This window comes from Glycine soja, chromosome 18, assembly GCF_004193775.1.
Source record: "Glycine soja cultivar W05 chromosome 18, ASM419377v2, whole genome shotgun sequence".
NCBI classification, from domain to species: domain Eukaryota; kingdom Viridiplantae; phylum Streptophyta; class Magnoliopsida; order Fabales; family Fabaceae; genus Glycine; species Glycine soja.
Window position 1 is genome coordinate 20978755 of NC_041019.1, and position 12211 is coordinate 20990965.

Consider the following 12211-nt stretch of genomic DNA (forward strand, 5'->3'; position numbering starts at 1 on the left):
TGCATTTGAAAAACACAAACAATTAAACAAAAACAATTATTTTTATCCATTTATGTCTAAACCCTAACAACAATATATATTTACAATTTTCATACATGTTAGTTATTGTGTTTCCTAAATGCATCACCTTATTCATCAAGGCTTTAACAAATCTTTCTTTATAGGGAATCAACCATGTTTGCTTTACATAGTCAACAAACATTGGCCATGGTGAGCAAGAAATTTCAAACTTCAGAAGGCAGTCATCGAACTCTTGCTCAAAAGGACAATCCATCAGACTCCCATATGTTTCCATGACATAATCCCATGTATTTTTTTGACCCACAAGGGTTTTACATTTTGTCTTCACATTCTTATCAATGTAAAACCGACACAATAAGTTGGTTGCCTCAGGGAAAATAGTTTTCACTGCATTCATGAATGTTGAATCTTTGTCGGTAATAATAACTTGATGGATTGCATCACATCTCAGAAAAATACCTCGAAACTGTTCCCAAGCCCAAACAACATTGTTTATAGGTTCTCCCTCCAAATAGGAAAATGCAACTAAAAATGTCATCCCAGTTGGTGTCACACCAACAATGTCAAGTAAATGCAACCTGTATAAACGTTTTGTAGGTACTATCTATGAGAAATACCAAATTACAAACATCGGTTAATTTCACTGCATCAAGATGACTTCAGAATATATCACATACAACATCTTTATTCTTCAGTCTATGCCAATGAATATACTGATCTCATTCAAGAAGCTTCATTAGTTGTTGCATTTCAGTATTATTGTCTCTTATAGAAGAACGGTATGCATATCTTGCATTATATACTTGCTTCATTGTTGTAGAACTGTTGGCATTGTGTTCCTTCAATGTTAGAAGAATATTTTTTGGTTTGACCATTGACTTTGTCATATCACCAATAATAATATTCTCATCCTTAGTCAATCGATCAACATATGGATGTCCAACTAATAACTTAGCCAATGCATGATTATGACTCCCACATATTAACTTCACCATTCATCCTTCACCTCCCAACACTAGTTTCCCTCGCAGCTTAAACAGACACCCATATTTTCTATTGCCAATAATTGTTCGTACTAAATCTTTCCTATATGCCCTATATTTTCCACTCATTTCACAACCAATTAAAACATATGTGGTTCTTCCTCTATTTCCAGTATATGTGTCTGACCTCATAATCACCAACACAAAACCAATATCATATGCAACAAAGCGAGCCCAATGCAAAATATCATCACGGATAACAATCACCTACAAAAGGGATAATACATGTTTAGTCTTCAAGGGACATTCATTTACTTACGTTAACAAAATACAAAATCATGTCAATACCTAAGAAGTATTGAAGGCATAAGAACAATCAATATTTTCAAACACTCTAGGTTCCTCTCCATTTTCTTCATTCATATTAACTTCTTTAGACATTATGTTGTCATATATCCATTGATCTTTGTCCATCTTAACAAAACATAAAAAAATTCAATAACATGGAAGTTTTTTAAAATAAATAGATTTATTTATAAATAATTAGAATTATGTAGTGTAGAAGGCATAAAATTGTGTCGTTAGGGGTCGTTAGTATGTAATTCTAATTATTTATAAACAAATCTATTTATTTTAAAAAACTTCCATGTTAAATTTTTTTATGCCTTCAACACTACATAAGTATGTTGATATATCAATGAATATGTTTTTTTAACATATACTATCACACAATTTTATTTATTTATTTATTTTTACTGCATTTAACAATATAATACATTGAAATTGATAAGCATATATATTAAAATTTAGACTTGCATAAACTAATATATGACACAATTTTATTATTTTTTCCCCAGCATAAAGTAGTTAACATAATAATATTTACACAAATATTATAAAGGTTTGATTACTCATCCGATCCTTGCTACAAAAAAAAATATCAACTTTTTTTATTACCTTTTAGTCCTTACTACAAATATATATAAACAAATATATATATATATATATGCTACAAATTAGTTATAAATTATGAAATCTTTTTTTATGACAAATTATCTTGCAGTAAATTACTTACTAATTGCTTTCTAATATTTTTGTAATAAACTATAGGATTAGAAAGATCACTTCCAAACTACAAGGACTAAAAGATAATTAAAACACAAATTATAAGGACTAAAATAACCAAATTTAAACTAAAAAGGATTAAAAGATAATTAAAATGTAAATTATAGGGACAACAAATGCCACTTTCAAACTATAATGACTAAAAGGTACAAATTATGAAACTATAGGGAGCAAATGGGTAATTAAACAAAAAATATAACTAAATTTATAAAAAAAATTAAAAATATTTTTTTAAAATATTTTTAGGTTATATGGATTGACAATCTGTATAAGTTATACGATTGACAATACGTAAGATTCATATGAATTGTCAATCCATATGTTTATTAATACAGACAAATTGAAGTTGTAGAAAAAAAACATACCTCCGTCGTTACACACAACACTAACCACCACGACAACAAAAAATTGCCAATGAACCATCGTAACAATGAACCTTGGCCAAACCAGACACAAAAACGAAGGAGGAGCTCACAAAATGAATGCTTTATGAAAAAAACAATGAATGGTGTATGAAGAAGAAAAAGGAAGAAGTTAATAGGGTTACTGATGTGGCTCCATATGGAGCTTGTAGGCCTTGGATCTTCTTCATCAATGGATTTCTTTGCTTCTTGAGGTCTGATCGCAGCAGAATAGAGAAGGAGAAAGATGAATGGAGACGCCACTTCAAGTAGAAGATGAGTCTAGAAGAAGCTCACCACCATAGGAAGCCATGCATAAGAGCTTGAAGGTAGAAGAAGATGAATGAAGGAAGAGGAAGAGAAGAGCATGAAATTTAGTGCCTCTAAAGAAGTCTGAACTTTAAAGTTTAATTCTCAAATGATCAAAGTTGAAAAAATGCACACACATGACCTCTATTTATAGCCTAAGTGTCACACAAAATTGGAGGGAAATTTGAATTTCAATTCAAATTTCACTTGAATTTGAAATTGAATTTGTGGAGCCAAATTTTGGAGCCAAAATTTTACTAATTATGATTAGTGAATTTCAGTTATGATTCAAGCCACTAATCCAAGATCAATTCCAAGATTCTCAACTAAGTGTGCTTAGGTGTCATGAGGCATGTAAAGCATGAAGGACATGCACAAGGTGTAACTATATGATGTGGCAATGGGGTGTAGTAAGCAAATGCTCAACTCCCCCTCTAAAATTTAATTGGATTGGGCTTCTACCAATTCAATTATATTTATTTGCCAACACACACATCAAATATTCACTTAGTGCATGTGAAATTACAAAACTACCCCTAATACAAAAACTAGTCTAGGAACCCCAAAATACAAGGGTTGAAAAATCCTATATTTCTAGGGTACCCTACCTACCTTATGGAGCCCTAAATACAAAGACCAATTGTCGCAACGTGCCCTTCGCGGGCGAGGCTCACAGGTGCGCTTTCCAAAGGAGGAAAGATGCGCGGAGTCGCCACCAACGTTTATTTGTGGGAAACGTCGGAAAAACCGAAGGAAACCGGTCAAAATGAAAATTCTAAGTTCGGGAGTTGTATTTACGCTTGAGGAAGGTATTAGCACCTCTCACGTTTGTCTCAAAGGACAACAGCCTATTTTCAGAATTGTGGAAATTGCGTCATCTTAACTTTTAGTTCTTTTTATTTTTTTTGAGGTCGACAAAAGCGGGACTTTTGCTCCTACGTACCCTCTATCAAAGAGGAAATCAGACCTACGTAGTTCTTTCTTAAGCGTGAATCAAGCGATTCTTTTTACTTGAGAGGTGATCATTTTAAGGCGTTGGACCCTAAAAATGATCCATTTTACTTGGTAAGAAACTGAAATGATAAACTTTCAAAACCCTATTTTTGTGGACGAGCTTGACTAGGCGAGTTGATTTTAGCCTTAGTTTCACTTTAGTTATTTAGTCAATTCAATTAAGAATGAGAAATCCCAAAGAGAAAACGTCCGATTGATCTTTCGCTTTTATTTTACTAAAAGGTATTTTTTGATTATTATATTATTATTTTACCTCTTTTTTGATTTCCAACGTGGTTACGGCACGACCGAACGGTCGGAATTCATTTTAACCAAAATTAACGGATGATACAATTCAAACGATCGGTGGAAATTTATTTTATTTTTAGATTAAGCGAGAAATGACTTAAATAAATGGCTTAAACACGTCAAAAGGGGGTATAAAAAGCAAATGAAAATGAGAATAAAAATACATGAAACAAAATGTGGACCACCACGGGTACATAGAATGAATTGAAAAGCTTGGTTTGAGGTACTTACCCGTTGAAGACTGAAGAAAACGAAGAACGAATGATGAATCTTGAAGAACGGTCGAGAATCAACGCGTAATTACTCACGGAAACGTTACGGAAGCGCCTCAGCTTGGATTTTCTCCACGGAACTAATTTTTCTCAACAATTTCGAGAGAGAGAGAAGTGCCTAAGGGGCTAAACCCTTTTCTTCTTCACTTCTCCCCCTATTTATAGCAAAATAGGGGAGAAGCTTGCCGCCCAGCTCGCCCAGGCGAGCTCAGCTAGCCCAGGCGAGCAAGGTTGCTTCCTCCAGAAGCAACAGCCTTCTGGAGGAAGGATTTGGAAGGCCCAAGTGGGCCAGATTGCTATTTGCACCCCCCTTTTTACTAAGTGCACCCCCTTCTATTTTTTTGGTAATTCTTTTTCCGTAACGTTATGAAACTTTACGAATTTCGTAACGATACTTATTTTCCTTCCGCAAGGTTACAAATCCTTACGGATTATCTATTTACTCTTTTTTTAGCTTTCGAAGAAGTTACGGAAACTTACGGATTGCGCAAAAACACCTCTTTTCGATTTCTGAGATGTCTCGGGACTTCATTTATTGTGCAACAAGGGACGCCAAGTATCTCAAAGCGGCTAACCAAAGGTTGCATGTCATCAAGTAATAATCCCCGGACGAAATTAGGGTATGACAGTTGCCCCTCTTTATTTACCTCTCATCGGAGATAAGAGGAAAGCAAAGATAGGACACTGATTTCCTCCGTCCTGCCCTATCTGTGATGACGACACTCGTCTCTACTCCTTCTTTTTTCTTCTGCACAAAACAAAATACAAACAACAACAAGAACAACGAACATAATATACATATACACATATTTGGCGAAGGAACCGATCCGGAAAACAACAGACTAACGTGTTTCCCAGTCACCAGAGGCTTCGCGCTTGATAATGGGGGACACAATAGCGCTAGGCAATGACATTCATGGAGCTCCGAAAAAGGGTGGAGAATGGAGGATTGCCTTGAGGGTCCGCACTTAGGCAATCATGAAACACAACTCCAAACTCGAAAGTGGAGGACACATGAACAGCCCTAGGCAATAACATTCATGTGGCTCCAAAAAAGGGGGAGAATGGAGGATTGCCTTGAGGGTCCGCACTTAAGCAATCATGAAACTCAGCTCCAAACTCGAAAGTGGAGGACACATGAACAGCGCTAGGCAATAACATTCATGGGGCTCCGAAAAAGGGTGAGAATGGAGGATTGCCTTGAGGGTCCTCACTTAGGCAATCATGAAACTCAGCTCCAAACTCGAAAATGGAGGACACATGAACAACCCTATGCAATAACATTCATGTGTCTCCGGAAAAGGATGAGAATGGAGGATTGCCTTGAGGGTCCTCACTTAGGCAATCATGAAACTCAGCTCCAAACTCGAAAATGGAGGACACATGAATAGCCCTAAGCAATAACATTCATGTGGCTCTGAAAAAGGGTGAGAATGGAGGATTGCCTTGAGGGTCCTCCCTTAGGCAATCATGAAACACAACTCCACACTCGAAAGTGGAGGACACATGAACAACCCTAAGCAATAACATTCATGTGGCTCCGGAAAAGGATGAGAATGGAGGATTGCCTTGAGGGTCCTCACTTAGACAATCATGAAACACAGCTCCAAACTCGAAAGTGGAGGACACATGAACAGCCCTAAGCAATAACATTCATGTGGCTCCGGAAAAGGATGAGAATGGAGGATTGCCTTGAGGGTCCTCACTTAGGCAATCATGAAACACAGCTCCAAACTCGAAAGTGGAGGACACATGAACAACCCTAAGCAATAACATTCATGTGGCTCCGGAAAAGGATGAGAATGGAGGATTGCCTTGAGGGTCCTCACTTAGGCAATCATGAAACACAGCTCCAAACTCGAAAGTGGAGGACACATGAACAGCCCTAAGCAATAACATTCATGTGGCTCCGGAAAAGGATGAGAATGGAGGATTGCCTTGAGGGTCCTCACTTACGCAATCATGAAACTCAGCTCCAAACTCGAAAATGGAGGACACATGAACAACCCTAAGCAATAACATTCATGTGGCTCCGAAAAAGGATGAGAATCGAGGATTTCCTTGAGGGTCCTCACTTAGGCAATCATGAAACTCAGCTCCAAACTCGAAAATGGAGGACACATGAACAGCCCTAAGCAATAACATTCATGTGGCTCCGAAAAAGGGTGAGAGTGGAGGATTGCCTTGAGGGTCCTCACTTAGGCAATCATGAAACACAGCTCCACACTCGAAAGTGGAGGACACATGAACAGCCCTAAGGAATAACATTCATGTGGCTCTGGAAAAGGATGAGAATGGAGGATTGCCTTGAGAGTCCTCACTTAGGCAATCATGAAACACAGCTCCAAACTCGAAAGTGGAGGACACATGAACAGCCCTAGGCAATAACATTAATGTGGCTCCAAAAAAGGGGGAGAATGGAGGATTGCCTTGAGGGTCCGCACTTAGGCAATCATGAAACTTAGCTCCAAACTCGAAAATGGAGGACACATGAACAACCCTAAGCAATAACATTCATGTGGCTCCGAAAAAGGGTGAGAATGGAGGATTGCCTTGAGGGTCTTCACTTAGGCAATCATGAAACACAGCTCCAAACTCAAAAATGGAGGACACATGAACAGCCCTAAGCAATAACATTCATGTGGCTCCGAAAAAGGGTGAGAATGGAGGATTGCCTTGAGGGTCCTCACTTAGGCAATCATGAAACACAACTCCAAACTCGAAAATAGAGGACACATGAACAACCCTAAGCAATAACATTCATGTGGCTCTGAAAAAGGGTGAGAATGGAGGATTGCCTTGAGGGTCCTCACTTAGGCAATCATGAAACACAGCTCCAAACTCGAAAATGGAGGACACATGAACAACCCTAAGCAATAACATTCATGTGGCTCTGAAAAAGGGTGAGAATGGAGAATTGCACTAAGCAATCACTACGCATGACTCCAAACTCGAAGGTGGAGGACGCATGAACGAAAACGCAATTCATGGGGCTCCGAAAAAGATTGGCAGGACCGAACGGTCCACCGGGTTTTTCCACCTAAAAGGAAAACATGCTTTTTGCAAAGAAAAATAAATCATTCGCGAGAGCACCACATCTTTGAGAAACAATATACTTGTGCCAAGGGTAATCTTCCTTGTAACCGAGAATGAAGGGTAGGATGTCAACTTCTAGCTTTCAAATGAACACGCAGGGGAAACATCGAGCTAAGCTGAAAATAAATCACTCATAGTGTGTAAAACTCATAAGGCAAGTGTTTTATCCTATTCCAAACCATAACTGCACCATGACTCTATTTTGCACGCGACTTCCTATCGAATCAAAGATCAACCGTACGATCACGGACCAATAGGATTTTCTCGAGGTCAGCGTTTTTGGAGAGGAAGCTGGGTGTTTCGGTCTTTTCCTCTTTGTTCATGTGGGGTGGGATATTGCCAGTCAAAAATGATTCTGAGTGGCAATCTGGCTTTGAAGAATTTCTGTCCTCTTTCTTTCATTGATCGAGAATTGCCCCTTTTCCCTTTTCACTTCCTTTCGATCTTTGATCGGGAATCCTTCCTTCCTTTCTTCTGTTCTTTTCTTTATTTTCATTTTTTCTTTTTTCTTTCTTTCCATTTCTTCCTTTTCTTTCTTTTCACTTTTCCTTCCCCCATCCCTTTCTTTGGGAAATCGGGTTTAGCATTCTATTTGCTCTCCCTTGAGGAGATTCCGCTGTCCTTTGCTTCGGGGGAAAGAATGAGGATTCCTTTTTTACAGGCCAAGGTTCAAAAAGGTCTAAGGTTGTGTTTCAATGGGGTCTTTTACTGTGGGAACCCAATCTTGATATCTGGGGCGAAACAAATTTGGGTGTCAAGGTGTCGGTCTCGGGCTGAACTTCCATATTATTCCATAAGGCACGCGTGACAATGATGATTTGAAAATAACGTGCAAAATTAGTCATGGCTACAGCCAGGTGGGCACTTAAGCATCCTGTTTATGGCATTGTGATACTACGGTTGGGAATTTACACAGACAGACCCAAAGTTTCCAAGTTATGTTCTTTTATCAGTTCAATGAATTCGTCCATCCTTATCTCGGTTCATTCCGGAAAATAAACTCTTAGCATCAGTCCCTTGTTTCCAGAAGATGCGCTTGCTCTTTACGAATGATTTATACTTCTTAACTATAACATGTCGACCTTCGCGGTCTTTCTTTCTCTTTACTTTTTTTTGTTTTATTTTATATACGTTCACTAAACTATACACCCGTGGTCCTTTATGAGGAAAATCTTTCTTTGTACATCTATATTTTTATACATGACAAACTGTTTCTGTACACGCATTAGAACTCTTCTCTTTACGTCACATAGTCTATATACAAACCCTATTCACATTCAAAGATTTTTCATTTTTCCCAACACGCACTTATGGTTCCCACAAAAGTTTCTTCATATACACTCGTTGCTCACACACACAAGGATTCCTTTCCACGCATCATTTACACACAAAGACCTTCTATACACATTTTCCTTTTACATACATGTATAGATAAAAACCTTTTTCTTTTCTTTATGAACATGACTTTTATTCACAACGCTTCTTTCTTTTTATTAGGATTTTTGGTTCATTTTATTTTTAGGACGACGTTCCTAAATGAAAAACTCTACACGGTTTCGGAATTTCAACAAACACTATTGACAACAATGAAATAAGTACCGACGTAACAACTCAAACGATATGTATGTACAAAAAAAAGTCAAAATATGAAACAAACGTTAGTCCCTTAAGTCATGTAAATGATAAAGGATGAAACATAAAAGAACATGAATCTGGGGATCCCACGGTCATGTGGCTCCGCATGCCACCAGTCTCTTGGGACACGGTAACAAAAAGTAGGGTGGTCGACAAAAGCAGGGCTTTTGCTCCTACGTATCCTCAATTTGTGATGAGGAACTCAGACCTACGTAGTTCTTGGTAACTGTGAGACTAAAAATAGTCTCGGTGTTTTCTTCACCAAAATGCGAACATGCTTTAGTAAAGAGACAAAACTTCCAACTGATCAGAGCAACATATGCTTTTGGATGAAAACAAAGTGTCTATTGGGGAAGGAGAGTATGCTGATGAAATCTTCTCATAACCGTAAATGAGATTTTGGATGTTAGCATTTCGTTTCTAAACGACCATTTAGAGGAAACACTGGGTCCAACAAAGATAGGAGAAAATCACTCAAAGTGTATCAATCTCACACAGGTAAGTGTTTTATCCTAATTCCGAACCATAGATATGTCATGACTTGATTTTGCAAATCATTTCCTATCAAATCAAAGATTACATGCGTGATCATGGATCAATAGGACTTATTTTGGGAATGGTTTTTAGGTGGGGAATTTGGCTTTGAGTGCTTTTGCCTTTTTCTTTTTTGTTTTTGTTCAGTGTGGGGCGAGAAAGTCGCTAGTGCACAGGATTTTGATTGGCAATCAAAGGGAGAGGACCACTTTAGGTCGTGGTTTTCTTGTTATTTTTTTAGTTTATTTGGTGACAATTCTGTATTGTTTAGATATTGTTTGGTCTAAAGACCTTTCTGCATGTTTCTTCTGTTTTCTTCCGATCCTTGATCGAGAATTTTTCTTTCTTTTTTTTTGTTGCTTTCTTTGATTGGGAATTTTCCTTCTCTTTGTGTCTTCTCCCTTTCTTGGATTGGGAATTCTCTCTTCTTTTTTTGTGTCTTCTCCCTTTCTTGGATTGGGAATTTCCTTCTCTTTGTGTTTTCTTCCGAGGGTAAGGATTATGGTGAGTTAGGATTTTGGCTCAAGGCTTGTAGAACGGCTGGTCATGATACATGTCAGGATTTGGCCAGCGGTTCAGGGATAAAGGGGATGTCCTACATTATTTCCATGACACACATGCAACAATGATGATTAGGAAATTTTATGCAAAACTGGTCATGCATGCACCCATGTGGACACTCAAGCATCAAGTTTTATGGTCATGTGACACTAGGGCTCAGGATTTATTTTCCCTATTTTAAGTCAACCCAGTGTTTCCAAAATACGTTCTTTTATTAATTTGTGCATTCATTCGAGTCCATTTTGGGTGTTCGAAAAAACTTTTCACAGCATTTACCCTTCAAATGTGTACACACATTTTTTCAAAAACTGGTTAAGATTAGTAAAATCTTTCAAAGGAAAGTTGGAAATTATCTCTTTTCACAAACATGTTGTTTTTTAGCTAGACAACTTATTATTATTATTATTATTATTATTATTATTATTATTATTATTTTATTATTTTTCTTTCTATTTTTTTCTTATTCTTTTCTTGCTCGCTCTCTTTTTTTTTCATGAGGTATTTTGCTACCTAAACATACATATATTTTTGTGAGGTATTTTGCTATATACATGCGTGTCCAAGGTATCCTTCTACCTAAACATACATATATATATTTTGTGAAGTATTTTTTGCTATATACATGCTTATCCAAGGTATCTTTCTACCTAAACATACATATATATATTTTGTGAAGTATTTTTTTGCTACATACATGCATATCCAAGGTATCTTTCTACCTAAACATACATATATATATTTTGTGAAGTATTTTTGTTTACATACATGCATATCTTAGGTATTTTCACTACCTAATCATACATATATATATTTTGTGAGGTATGACTACCTTCCGAGCTTGTGCTTGTTTTATTTAAATTCCTAGGATCATGAGCAACTAGGTGTGTCCTACTATGACTTGAGAAACAAAAGTGATCAAATAACAAGCAGAGATTTAAAAGTTACTAGGTTGCCTCCTAGTAGCACTTCTTTAACGTCTTGAGCTGGACACATGATGGCTTGTCGGTCACGGACCTAGTACTTTCCTTACCTTTGACTTTGGACTTGGTCGCCTATTGGTCGGCCATGGGTCGTAAGCAACGCTCTAACCTTTTTGTGGATGAGCTGAGGTGAACTCTAGAGGTGATGGCGGTGCATCTGTTGCCCGCTGCCGGCCATCCCCAGACTGCTATGGTGTTTCGCCCTGTGCCTGCCTAGAGCCGCAGTACTTCTTGATGAAAGCTTGATTAGTAGGGGGTCTGATGCCCTTGCTGGAGGTGACAGGTACTCTGTAGAACTATGATGACGTGACCTTGCCGGGGGGAACGGGCACCCTGTAGGACTACAGAGGCCCGTAACCAGAGCTGGAAACCCCAGGGCCCTGTTGGACTTCTTCGGGTCCACTGGGTGTCTTTGTGGGTGCGATTCCTGCAAACAAATAGATGGTATCAAAAATCAGTTGAACCATCTGTATACTTACCTATGTCACGATGGCATGACCTCGCTGGGGGAACGGGCACCCTGTAGGACTACAGAGGCCCGTAACCAGAGCTGGAAACCCCGGGGCCCTGTTGGACTCCTCCGGGTCCACTGAGTGTCTTTGTGGGTGCGATTCCTGCAAACAATAGATGGTATCAGAAATCAGTTGAACCATATGTATACTTACCTATGTCATGATGGCATGACCTCGCTGGGGGAACGGGCACCCTGTAGGACTGACAGAGGCCTGTAACTAGAGCTGGAAACCCTAGGGCCCTGTTGGACTTCTTCGGGTCCATTGGGCGTCTTGTGGGCGCGATCCCTGCAAACAATAGATGACATCAGAAATCAATTGAACCATGTGCATACTTACCTATGTCATGACGGCACAGACCAACCGATACATCTGCAGGGGGAGATTGGCATTGTGGTCGCCGGGCAGAATGTTACTAAATAACAACGTCATCCATATCCATGTAAAAGTGGTCATGTTGGTGTGCATGATCCACACTCG